The sequence below is a fragment of the Anopheles stephensi genome, chromosome 2 (genome assembly GCF_013141755.1).
Source record: "Anopheles stephensi strain Indian chromosome 2, UCI_ANSTEP_V1.0, whole genome shotgun sequence".
Taxonomy (NCBI): Eukaryota; Metazoa; Arthropoda; class Insecta; order Diptera; family Culicidae; genus Anopheles; species Anopheles stephensi.
The window spans coordinates 24,055,445-24,069,665 of record NC_050202.1 but is presented as its reverse complement, the minus strand read 5'-3'; positions in this window follow the sequence as shown (position 1 = coordinate 24,069,665).

Here is a 14,221-nt window from a genome sequence, read left to right as displayed (position 1 = left end):
TAAATTCGATTGGCCTCTGAACGACGCTTCGACGAACGGTGCCGGAGTCATGCATGTCCTCAGCTCAATCAAACGACTCCGGTTACAGCTCATCGATTTGATCGCAGACGATAATCGGCACGATCATCAAACGGCTCACGAAGACGGCTCTCGACGGGTTATCTCTTCCAGGTGGCTCGTGATTTGTTGATGCAGTCAACGCCTCTCGTGCTCACTGCAAGCTGCTTGGGAAGCCTCCGAGATTTGCATTGTACGACCGGTGGAGAAATGTTTTACAATTTTATGATTCCCCGCGATGTTGCTGCTGCATGTGTGGTCCCTAGTGATGGCGTCATGATTCGTCGCGGCACAAGACACAGTGGCTTCGACAGCTGGACGAAGGAGCGGAGAGTGAAAACATAGAATTCATGAAAAATGGATCATACATGAACGTGAATCTTTTGTCGCTGGAATGCATATCAGGGCTTCCCCGTGCGCTTGGTTGGAGAAGAGCCTTGAACATGAGCATCAGCTCCGTTTTGGTGAATGTTCGTGACGAGAGCGAGCAGGGCGGAGAAGGTGGGGCTTCAGGTTGTTGTGTTCGTGCAGTTGTTGCAGCCGGTTTGAAGTTGCCGCCCGCCGACACTTAGAATGATCATTTATAGATCGCAAACTAGCCGCGATCCTGTTGGTCGATGTGGAAGATTATCTACCGGGTGCGCAGAACAGAAGGGCAGAACCGAATGCAGATCATATGCACTGGCGGAAACGTAGAAACATAATTCATAAATCAGACTCGATTGCGCTGGCTTTCAGGGTACATGGCCGAGAACAGAGCCAGATGACTAATTACCCGCGTCAGCGTTCAAGGTGGGATCGGGTTTCATTGATTTGTGACTTTGAGCGAGTTATTTGGCGAACAGTGGAGAGTCATTCGAGGACGTTGATAAGGGTCGGATGATGTGTTTTGTAATGCATTACGATTGATAAAGGCTTCCCGGCTGGTGGTGGATAATTCGCGCCACTAATAAGACGACAGAATGTGTCACCTTGCTGCGGGATCCATCGATCAGCTGAGCCCGTGCGAGAGTGAAGGTGATCGTGATCTTCTTGTCGAGAGTCGATCGGCTCGTTATGTTCGTGAAGATCGCTGTCTATAGAGGGCGGACTAGATGGATATGTTCTTGGGGAGGTGATCTTATCCAACCAGACGTGGCTCGTGTCCCAGGCCCAGCTCCCGAGGACAACGTCAAACATGCCGTCAACATCATCGGCCGGGACAGCTTTACGGTAGCCCGGGACTGTATGGCTGTCGTGATCAGCAAACATCGCCATCAGTTAACGTCGCCGTTTTGTAGCAAAGCCCGGGCCGTGGTCATTTCGTGTTCGACGCATCAGCTGGGAGCTGGGGCTTCTGATCCTAGTGTGCACGGTGATCTATCTCGGTGACTGGGTAATTTAACACGGCCGAAGACAACCCCGAGCGAGACACAAGCACACATGCACAAGCGGGACCGGAGTCGAGTTGGTGGGCCTTTAATTATTTGTGTTTAAGCACCCGAGGGCAACTAACCCAAATGAGTTGCAGGTTGAGCGGTTCCTTGGAACAGGTTCGTTGGTCAGGTGTCATTGGTGGAGTGTGCGTCCACCTGCAGGGTCGGGTTGGTATTGCAGTAAGCCAAACGGGAGCGAGATTAGCCGTGAATTCTAGGTGCTGCATAATTATCGGCCCAGCACAAAGAGGGCCCACTTCGAAAGGGCTTTTCGTGGTGAAGAGTGTCGTATATCTGAAACAGACTGTAATCAATCAAGATTAAATATCATCGGGTAATATTTTTATCGTTAAGTTTGAGTTATGTGACCAGTCAGATGGTGTTATCGACTTGGATTTTTTGTAGAGCATCAGGCTTTGTTTTACCTAGATGTAAGTGTGATTTCTAGTAATGTTGTCAGCGATTTAGATCTCCAAGTATAGATGCCCATTCAGGCCCTTATCAAACAAGTGCCGTTTTTCTTGCCCAACCGCGAGTGCATACCTACCTGTTCTCCATTTCCCAAAGCCGATTATCGTTCGTTCACTTATTATGTTCCTAGCAGCAAAATATTGCATTCCAGACGACGGGGCATCCATAATCACTAGCCGGTGCCGCCAATAAGGTGTGCAACGCTCCTGCAACATCGATCGTAACGTGCCGATAGCAATGCGGTTCGATAAACGAGCCGGTGGTAAGGCGAGAGCAGAGCGAAACATGCTTATAATTTTCCCATCAACCGAATGAGCTAGTTTTGTTAATTCGATTCTGATAAATTAGATTGTGCAGCGCCGATTAGTTGCCCGCCGGCAACACTGCCGCTCCGACTTTTATGTGGTGAGGTACTAATTTTAGGGAGAAAGAAACTCTTGAGTGCTTGTTGCGCAGTTAGCTTTCCAGCACTGAAGGATCATTTGTTCTGGATTTATTGTGTGCGGACGGTTGCTGGTGTGCTGGTATGGTCGTATCTTAGTGTAACGTAAACAGGAGACGGCTAACTGGACGTTAAGGCATCTGTTATTAGTCGCGAGCGTGCTACTGCCATTTCCCTAAGCACCCACATATTTTTCATTATGAAAAGTTCCCTTTAATTTCTACCTCTCCGATTTAAGTAAACGGAAGGGCTGGTCAATTATAACAACAAAATAATCTCACCCTCATCTCGCGTCCGTAAAGTGTTGCCGAGAAGCGTCCTATTAATCTTTCCGCACTATTCGTATCAAGGCAGGTGCGCTTCGACATGTTTATATCTACGGGGCGCACCGGCAGTGATTGCTTAATTTGTTTGCAATTATGTCGGCCCGCGTCAGTCAGCTTCATTCGGCCGGAATCCTCGCGCTTTGTCAAATAACTGCCAGGCAGATCGAAACGATGCCGCAGATCGCTATCGCAAACGTCTCCGCAGGGTGCATTATCCATCATAAACTATCCGTGGCCCGGACAGTTCAATGGATGATCTGGCGTTGGTTGCGTGAATAAATCTTCGTGTGCGTTTCGTGTTTAAGCTTTCCGAACGCCCTGGGACTAACGTTCGATTCTTCGCTCCATCTAAAGGGATCGATCGTTATCGGTCGATCGGGTAAGTAGGCTACAGCCGTCAACCTGAACGTGGCCTAGATTCATCTGGCGGTGCGTCCTGCGTCAGATGCGCAAGATGCGTGAGCAAAGGTTCATTTGAATTTACGCACGCTATCAGTGTGTCACTGTCCGAGGCGATTTTTAACCTGAAAGATGTCTTCCGGTGTGGAACCGAGCGATGAATGGTATGGTGTTGATCTCGGAAAGAGAAAATCGAATCGCATGACATGCCATGTTCGAAGTTGTAAGATAAGAATTTGTGAAAGCATTTAAGTTTGGTGGTATTTCACTAAAAAAAGAGATATTTGTTTGCAGGTTACTCCAGGAGTCTTGTTTACGCCTAAATGCATGCGATTTTGTTGCATGCCATAATACGTGTTTGTGAACGGTTGTAACAGTATTAGTGTAGGCATAAGATAGGATAGGATTAAGAAATATTGTAAATATAGATAGAACCCAAAACGCATTCGACCAGAGCAGACGTCCCCCCTTGAACAGCACAACGAACCATCCGAACATTTGGTCCTTCGAACCGGATAGTTCCTGTTAGTTACCGTTCCTATTGTTGTTTAAGTTACGTTGGTTTTGTGCAAAGTTATAGTGTTTATCGTCCTGGTGTTGTTGTGAACAATTTGCGCTTGCGCTCGTAAGAACTTTGTGTCAGTTGTAACCAGCGAAGGTGTAAGGACGGAGAACGACAGTGTTTTTATTTGTTTTCAAGGGGAATTTGTGATTTGTTTAAGTTTCACATAGTAATTTGTTCGAATGCAGATAAGTAATTGCACGCGGACTTAACTAAGCGTGGGTTCAGGGTGTTGACCTTTCGATTTGTCGGTGAACTAGTGAACTATCAAGGACGGACATTGCACAAGGTTTAGTGTGTTTACAGCAGTGGTATTAGTGTAGTGTTTCGTACGCTGGAAGGAAAGTTCATCGATGAACAGTTCGGTGCCGTAGCAAGTTCTTCGATAAGGATAGAAGCAGCCATTGCAACTAACCCACGGTGATTAGGCAGGAACGGCGGTAGTGGCAATTTTTGAAGCTTTATCCGTGAAGTGTGGAACAAGCTTGCTTGCAGAGATTGATGTTGTGCCGATAGCAAGGTTCAAATTATAGAATTCAGTGTGTGGTCAACACGTGGCTTGATAGCGGTATTAGTGCGAAAGAACTAAGTACGTTAACCTTACAACGCAACGCGTCAGAGTGAACAGCTTTGAGAGTACGACAGGGTTCATCAGTGAAGGTGAAGTGTTCATCGAGAATCGTTTACAGTGTCGGTCGTAATAATACGTGTGGATTTTCGCGTTCATTTCGTAATCCTTTTTTGTTATCGCGAAGGAAGTGAAAAATATTTAAAATGCCTGCAGGGGACAAGCAACAGAAACAATTACAGCAGCTGCAGCGCTTATATCGCGATAGTTTGCGTAGCATTGACATTTACGAAGAGTTTGTGAACAATTACGATCCAGCCAGAGATAGTGACCAGGTCCCAGTGCAATTAGAACAGTTAGAGGAAGTGAAAAATGCATTTACAGATGCTCGAGCACAGTTACTCATCGAAGAGTCAAGCGTCGAAGACGAAATGTGGAATGATCAAAGGACATTCATGACAAAATATATGAAGGTGAAGGGTTTTTTGTGCGCACAACAACGAGTAGATGCAACAAATCTTGTGGCTAGCAGTACGTTTCAAACATCAGTGACGCATACACCATTACGACTTCCCGAAATCAATCTGCCTTCATTCGACGGCGATGCAACGAAATGGCTCACTTTTAAAGATCGTTTTACCTCTATGGTTCATGAAGTGATAGAACTCCCAGATGTAACAAAACTGCAGTATCTGTTGACGGCGTTGAAGGGAAGTGCAGCAACACCATACGATCATACGCAGTTAGTAGCAGAAAACTACGAGTCAACATGGAAATCATTGCTACAGCGTTTTGATGATTCTAAGAGAATAAAACGAGAATATTTCAAGGCACTTTACCAACTGGAGTCTATGAACGGGTCAAGCGCTGAGGAGTTGGCACGTCTTGTAAATGAGACCAGGCGGCTGGTACGAGGGATGGAGAGGTTGAATGAGCCGGTAAATCAATGGGACACTCCGCTTACAAGTTTGATTCTCTACAAGCTAGATTCTGCTTCTTTGATGGCCTGGGAACAATATTCTGCCGATCATGAGGCAGACACGTATAAACGTATGATTGAGTTCTGCGAGAAACGAGTGAAAATACTAAGTAGCTGCACCACACACACAACGAACGCTGTAGACACAAGGCCGGCAAGGGTGGTCGGCAGTTCATCACCACGTAGTTATGCAGCAGCGCGTCAGAAGAAAGAAAGTGCGACCTTTTTAGCATGTGCAGCACAAACTCCCAAGGCAGCCTCTAATACCTGTCCGGTCTGCAAGGCTGATCATAATGTGGCGAAGTGCACCTCATTCAGAAGCATGGACTTGTCCCAAAGGCAGACGGTTGCGAAGGAAGCTAGGTTATGCTTCAGCTGCTTAAGAAGAGGACATTCTATACGATTTTGCAGAATGCATGGCAGATGTTTAAACTGCAATGGAAGGCATAACACTTTATTGTGTATCAAGCAGGGAGAGTTTCCAGTATCAACAAGCTCAGAGACATCAGCGCTGCCAATTAGTGCGACACTTCAGGACAAGGTAGAGAAGCCACAAAAAACCGTCTGGTTGTCAACAGCTCTTATTTTGGTAGAAGGGGTTAATGGTTCTACGATTCCTGCACGAGCCCTCCTGGACATGGGAGCCCAGTCTAACTTTATGTCCGAAAGATTGGTTCAGCAGCTAAAACTAAAGAAGGAACGAGTTCACAAGCCGCTGTCAGGAGTGGGAACCGTTGCATTGACCGCGAACAATTTGGTTTCGACAACTGTCAAATCTAGAACAACCACATTTGTTAAGAGGCTGGAGTTTTTAGTACTGGCAAGGGTAACAGCTAACTTCCCATCGAGATACGTGAAAGTCGAAGGCTGGAATGTTCCATCAGGATTGGAATTGGCAGATCCATCATTCTACCAGCCTGGATCAATAGATCTTTTATTGGGGGCGGAAGTGTTTGCCGATATGTTGAAGCAAGGTCAGATCAAACTCGCGCCCCACTTACCCAAGCTACTCGAAACTCATCTTGGATGGATAGATAGTTAGCACTGTGTTTGAGCATCCTAAAGGAAGTATTGATGAAGCCCATATTGCGTGCTGTGCTGTTGAAGACGATAGTTTTGATACGGCAATGAAGCGGTTGGTGATGCTGGAAGACCTTCCAACAGAAAGAATTCGCTCAAAGGAAGAGGAACAATGCGAGCGCAGCTACCAAGAAACAACATACCAGAACGAGGAAGGCAGATACGTGGTTCAGCTGCTCAAACGGTTCGATTGGAAGACACTTGGAGAATCCAAAGAAACTGCACTGAAAAGGTTCATGGCTATGGAAAGGCGAAGAAAATCGGACTGCAGGCTCGACGACGCTTACAAAGCCTTTATGAAAGAGTACCTTGATCTTAAACACATGTCATATTTGGGTACGTATGCAGAAATCGATACAAATAACTTAAGACCTTCTTTCTTTCTTCCACATCATGCGGTTTGGAAAACGGACAGCACCACCACTAAATGCAGAGTTGTATTCGACGCATCATGTAAAACAACTTCTGGTCGGTCCCTGAATGATGTGCTATTAACCGGTCCGCAACTACAAGACGACGTTGTATCGATACAGCTGCGATTTCGGATGAAACTAGTAGCTGTAGTGGCAGATGTGGAAAAAATGTATCGTCAGATACTCGTGAAGGACTGCGATAAGGCATTGCAACGAATTTTGTGGCGCAGCGATGCTAATGAGCCGATAGCAGTGTACGAGTTGAACACGGTCACATACGGCACGGCCTGTGCTCCGTTCTTAGCCATCCGAACCCTGCAGCGAATCTTTGATGATCATGGCACCAAGTTTCCGAAGGCAATGGCATGCAAGGCAGATTTTTACGTCGATGATTTGCTGTCCGGTGCAACGACAACACGTGATGCACAAGAAATGGCCGGGCAGTTAAATAAGTTACTTTCGTGCGGAGGATTCAGTTTAAGAAAGTGGGCATCCAATTGCCCAGAAGCGCTGAAAGATATTCCGGAAGATCAAAGAGCAACCAACCCACAGCATGAATTGGCAGCCGAGACCAGCTCTATTTCGACGCTTGGATTATTGTGGACACCTGAATCGGATATTTTACAAGTCCAGGTTAAGCTACCGATACAGGAGAGCAAATGCACGAAACGACAGGTGCTAGCATGTATTGCACGTATCTACGATCCACTCGGCTTCATAGATCCGGTTAAGATGAAGGCCAAGCTCTTTATGCAGCAAATTTGGATGTTGAAGGGAACAGATAAGCGCGCTTGGCCATGGGATGAAGAACTCCCGGAACAGTTGGCTCGAGATTGGATGTCATTTTTTATGCAGCTACATCTCTTGGAAAAGGTACGCATTCCACGGGTAGTTATTCAGAGTGATACGTTATCGATGCAGTATCACCTGTTCTGCGATGCATCAGAGAAAGGCTACGGTGCGTGCTGCTACGTTCGAAGTGTCTCGACCAGAGGAGAGGTGTTAGTTCGACTGATGATTTCAAAATCCAAGGTGACACCGTTATCTCAGAGGATGACCATTGCACGTTTGGAGCTCTGTGGCGCGTTACTGGCAAGCAGATTGTACGAGCAAGTAAAACAGGCAATTGGCCGCGATGAGCCTACATTCCTGTGGACCGATTCGATGACCACTTGGCATTGGATTCATTCCCCTCCAAGTCGGTGGAAGACATTTGTTGCGAATCGGGTTTCGAAGATTCAAAACCTTACGGAAGGAGCCAGCTGGAGACATGTGCCTGGAGTGGTGAATCCAGCCGATGTGGTGTCTAGAGGCTGCGATCCTGCAACGTTTATGGAGTCAACATCATGGTGGTCGGGGCCAGAATGGTTGGCATCGACAGAAGAAAATTGGCCAACAGTACCGGAGTCTAAGACTCTGGAGACGGGTGGAGAACGTTCCAACGAGTTAATACTTTCTTCACTGGATGAAGAAGGATTTATTGACCATTTGTTCACCCGTTACGGATCATACTCAAAACTTCGCATGGTAGTTGGGTACTGTTTGCGGTTTATACATGCTTTGCGAATGAGAGTAAGCAGCTCAAAGGTCCAGCCTAAGTTTGGTGAGGGCCTTTCAACGGCAGAACGGCAGCAGGCAGAATGGGTATTGTGTCGATTGGCTCAACGTAACTCGTTTAATAGAGAATGGAAGGATTTAAACGCCAAGAAACCAGTTCATCGAGCGTCACATCTTCGAGGGTACCAACCATTCATCGACAGCAATGGTTTAATTCGGATAAACGGCAGATTGCAACATGCATCTCTATCACCTGATGCCAAACAGCCCATAGTGATACCGAAAAAACACCCGTTGGCAATCCTGTTAGCTGAGTACTACCACCGGAAAAACCTGCATGCTGGTCCACAGATGATGCTTACCAGAATAAGGCAACGATTTTGGCTGTTGGATGGACGATCGGTGGTGAGAAAGGTATTTCATCAATGCGTGCGCTGTTTCAGATGCAAACCTAAGGCAGTCACTCAACCGATGGCGAGTCTTCCGAAAAACAGAGTGACTGAGGCGAGACCGTTCTCTGTAGCTGGCGTCGATTATTGCGGTCCTGTTTGGGTGAAGGCACAAGCGCGGAGGGCCGCCCCTATAAAGGCTTTCGTTGCAGTATTTGTGTGTTTTATTACGCGTGCCGTCCACATCGAGCTCGTGTCGGATTTGAGTACACCAGCGTTCCTAGCTGCATTAAGGCGATTCGTATCGAGAAGAGGCTTGGTATCGGAGTTATACTCTGACAACGGTACGAACTTCAGGGGAGCTGCGAACGAGCTACACCGCCTATACGAGCTGCTCAATTCTCCTGATGACCGAAGGGAGATCTCATCTTGGTGTGCCGAGAACCAGATATCGTGGAAGTTCATCCCACCCCGGACTCCACATTTTGGCGGATTGTGGGAGGCTGCAGTGCGTTCTATGAAGCACCATTTGATTCGCGTCATCGGAAATGCGTCAATGTCTTATGAAGACATGACAACGTTGCTATCGGAAGTAGAAGCATGCCTTAACTCAAGACCTCTAACGATTCTTTCTAATCATCCCACAGATCCAGAAGTACTCACCCCTGGACACTTCCTAACTGGCTCGCACCTCCAGCATGTCGTAGAGGTTGATTTGAAGGATGTACCAGAAAACCGTGTGAACCATTGGCGCCTCGTTCAAAAACGACTACAACACTTCTGGGAAAGGTGGCGTTTAGAATATATGCAACAATTGAATGGGAAACACAAATGGGATTGCATTGCGACAAAAATTGTGCCAGGAACAGTAGTATTGTTAAGAGAGGATAATGTAGCACCTATGAAATGGCCATTGGCGATAATAACAGAGGTTTACCCTGGTAGTGACGGCATAGTAAGAGTGGTAAAGGTACGTACGGCTCAAGGCAATGAGATTAAAAGATCAACTGTGAGAATCTGTATTATACCGAATCAAGAACGACAAATGGCACACGATGGAAGTTAGATTAAAGTTTGTACATAGCATGTTCTAAGGTTAGGAATAAACGCATGAAGCTAGCAATTATTTCACGAAACGGATTACAAGCATGCGAGGTAAAATTAATGAATTTTAGGTGGTCGGCATGTTTACGCCTAAATGCATGCGATTTTGTTGCATGCCATAATACGTGTTTGTGAACGGTTGTAACAGTATTAGTGTAGGCATAAGATAGGATAGGATTAAGAAATATTGTAAATATAGATAGAACCCAAAACGCATTCGACCAGAGCAGACGTCCCCCCTTGAACAGCACAACGAACCATCCGAACAAGTCTAGTTGTATCAATCCAGTAAATATATATTTAAAACTAAATATTTGAGGAATCTTCGCGAAGCTTTGACATGAGGATGCTTTATTTACCTCACTAACACTATACTAAGATCGCTTCAAACTCCTGTCAGTTAGATGTAGTTATGCCCTAAAGCGATTGTGTAAGACAAAAAGCTTGAGGATAACTCATTTAATAAGCCACGCTAACGAAACCCAACGTCTGGTGGGACAACGTGTTAGAGTTCTGTCCTTGCTCAATTAGAACCAGACAAGCAACGTGGTGCCTAGCAAGAAATAATGTCTTCAGGCCACTAACTATTGCGATGACGTTCCCTTGATGCATTTCAGGTGCAATGTACTTCAATTTGCGGGACACTCCACACGTAACTTGTCTAGAGCCAGACAAGTTGATTGTGTTTTCCTGCCTTCCAGAGCCAAACGAATTGTTCGATCACCTTGTGAGCATTTCCATAAGGTGTTGTTGCATTCGCAACATGTTTTGTGGCATGTTTTGGCCAGCAACAAACGGCGCAATGTCTTAATTCGATGCAGGAAACATTCATGACAGTCCTGTCTCCGCCGCCCTCGAATGAAGGAAGGCTTTGTTGCGCAAACACCTTTCGAATTTGAAGGCGTGCACATTCTTCATTGCGAGCGATTGAGTTGTAAGGTGTTTTGTCTTAATGTCCATCACAATGTCCCGCGAGTGGCGCTGAGGCTCATGGTACCAATTATTCAATCCTGAGTGCCCACAGGCGCTAACGTGAGGCGTGAAGGCGGAAAGCGATCCGAAGAAGAAAAATTGAACAAAATACCTCAAAATATGTCCAAAGAATATGGCTCTTCGGCTCGTGGTTGACATGTCGTGGGTAGTTCTGCGTGACTCCGGCCGATGGAGATCGTTCCAAAACCGCTGCAATGACCTACATTGGTCGATCGATCCGAATGGACGCCTGAACGCATCTTTTCTGTTTGTCTGACCAATACCGAGTGCGTCATTCTCCGAGTGGTCATCTACCCGACCGTAGATCAGCGCACGTGCTGGACATGATCCGCTTTGCTTGTATCGTTTAAAAGCGTACAAACCGCCCATTCAACGCTAATTGCATAAGCCTGTTCTATGCATAGGACCCCTTTCTCCCGAGATGCATTATCCGTACGGATGGCGTTGGCTATGATGGACAACTACCAGCAGGATCGTTTCAGTCGGCATCTCCCACCGCCACCGCCGCCGCCCGGTGGGCAAAGTTCGTGATATCGATGCAAACCGATCAACCTAATCGCCCGCCTCGGATCGGTGGTCGGGCACGATGGCGATAGCCGGGAGGCGATCAACACCAGTACGGATCCCGGGCCACAGTTCTCTGGAGGCTCTGCGATGGGCGGCTTTTTGCGCAACGGTTGTCGGAGGCTGAACAGTATCGTCGTCGTCGTTTTTCATTTATCGCCTGCTGCCGATCGCTCACCACACAGGGAAAAGTGCATGTTGAGTGTGAACGTTGGGATCGATTGAGACGGTCCATTGCTCCTCAAGGAGAGGTGAGTTGAGTCGAAGTGCAGCAAGGTTCGAATAGAGCGTGACTAAAATGATTAAATGAAAGCATCCAGCTGAAGCACAACTTCTTTAAAGCAAGTCTCATATTTAGAAGAAAGTCCCGTCAAACTCGTAAGAACGCTCAACACCACCATCCAAGTGATTGAATCATCACAATGGCCAAGAGACATATCACACCGCGAAAAGTCTCCCTGCTTTCATTTTCCTTCTTACCCATCTAACCGTCTGCCATTGCCATGTAGTTACAAAGTTTTCTGCAGCATCATTCCACAGATTTCTGTCCGCCGAGACAGTTACAATATCAATAAAGCAACGATGCATTAACGTCCATCCAAAGTGCGGAACAGCACGGAGCATTGGGGGATGATGTGCGCAAAAGCCGTTCGAAGACAGTTGATCGCGTGCTGAAATTACCCATAACTAAAGCTAAATCGTTTCCTGCTGCCATACGATGCTGCATACCGTTGATGCGCTAGGTCCCGTACCTGAGCGACCTGTCAATTGTCTGGAAGCATATTTATTGGCGTTGAAAAGGGAATATTGGCCGGAACGTTCGGTGTATTCCGTTTCCAAGCGTTTGTACTGCGCTTGCACCAGATGATGGGAGAATGGAACAAACAGTGGGATAATTTGCATGCTGTGGATGGTAAGAATATTGTCAAATTTTAATAACCTGTAGCTTACTTAAATTTTTCCCAATAAATTCTATTTTGAGTAAAATTTTAAACTCTGATCCTAGAAAGAGAGTTCCTACTTTATATTTTGCAGCGCCCTGTAGTGGAATTATTTGATACTGTAATGACAGCCAACGAAGAGTATACAATTTCGAGTAATATTGAACATTACTTTTGTTATTAACTAATTTTATATAAAAACTGTATTATTAATATTGCCACCATTCACAGAACATTCTTCCACACGTCTCGGGGTTGTCCATAAAACGAAAGTGGCAGTCGCATGCACCACAAAACTGATCTTCACGATGCCCCCTCCTATCCCCAATCCTCCAAAAGCCAGCAAAGGTATGCGCACGTTCAAAACGCGACTCCTCCCGAATCGCTAAACGCAACGGAAGCCACTCGCTGTTGAAGCTGGCACAGGCTGTGGGGTTTGGACGTTGGGAGGGTTGTTCAAGATTTCACCACCACCACCACCACCCTGCTGCATGCTTGCACCAGCACCCTACCCGTGGGCAAAAAATCGGAACGGTAAAAGTTCACCGCATGACCGTAGGGCAAACGAAAACGTAAACGAAACGAATGCGAACTCCTACGTTGTTTGGGCAAGACGGAATTTTGCACGACACACGATCGGTCGGTGGATCGGTCTACCAAAACGAAACAAATCGGACTAAATTGACATTTTGACTTATGTTTCGGTCGTCACCACGTACCACCCACCCACCTTGGACGTACGAGATCCCGGGGAAGGCTCTAAACGTCTTGCGGTGAAGTCTACTGGTCATCTCGTGCACAACGTGGTCACACACACACACACACACACACACACACACACACACACATTCCAGACGCGATTGGAATCGAACGAAAAAATGCGATTGAGATTCCATTTCCATGGATTGTGTCGTATCGCGCCTTGATGTCACCTCGGCCGATTGGATAGAGATCTTGTACGCGATCATGGACGCCGGGATCGATGCCGTTGGACGAATGCGCGATTTATTTCTTAATTAAATTGCGACATTTCTTCACCAGCGTTCACCGGGTTCGGGTCGATCCGTCCAGAGTACGTTGGTCCCATTGTTGGGGACAAGTTTACTTCTTCCCGGGCAAATCGGTCGACGGCTCAATGCAGTAGTGGAACGCCAGATCGTTCAGGCGTGATATATGTTTGTTTCTAATGGATAATTATTTGCTGGTCGTTTGAAAAAGGGGGAAAAGAGTGTGTACGTGTGTTCGCAGTGGTGTGTGGAAATTAATTGCACCAACCAAACACACTGGAACAAGCTGATCCAATCAGTGTTCTTGATTGGATCGTTTGAGATTAAGGTAAGAGCATCAAGTAATCCCTCCCGCTCTGCGTCAGGTACCGCCAATCGCTTTTCAAGAATTTTGAGCGAAATGAACTGCTACTTAATCAAACGGTATGCAGTACCGAACCAGATCAAAGTTCAGCGCTTTGCAATGCCTGAAGAATTCTCATTACCACTCGCAATCCATCTCCTATTCACTATGGCTATGATCGATAGTTTTTCATATAATAAACACTTTAACGAAGGATCCCGCTTCGATCTGGGTCAAAGTGTGCCAATTCCAATGTGCAGCTCCGTACACCTTCACATCAGTACACTCATACTGAAGTGGCAAGCGTCACTGAACAGTAACAGTGGTAGCCGTTGTCCGTACCGCTTGCGCTGCCGATATAATCGATTGAGTATTTTGGAAAAAACACTCGCAATCTATTTTGCACCCCAGCCATTTATCTTTGCATATGCTTTTCACACTTTAGCACCGTGGTGCCTAAATCCACCGCAAAAAGGCTAGATCGCCCTTTCCGATGGCAATCTGGGCGGTACCGAAAACCGATCTATTTATAATCCATCCTGCAAAGGATACGCCTGCCCAGCCCTTGGCTGTGATTTTGCGGACAATGTGAACCTGTCATTAATCTCGAC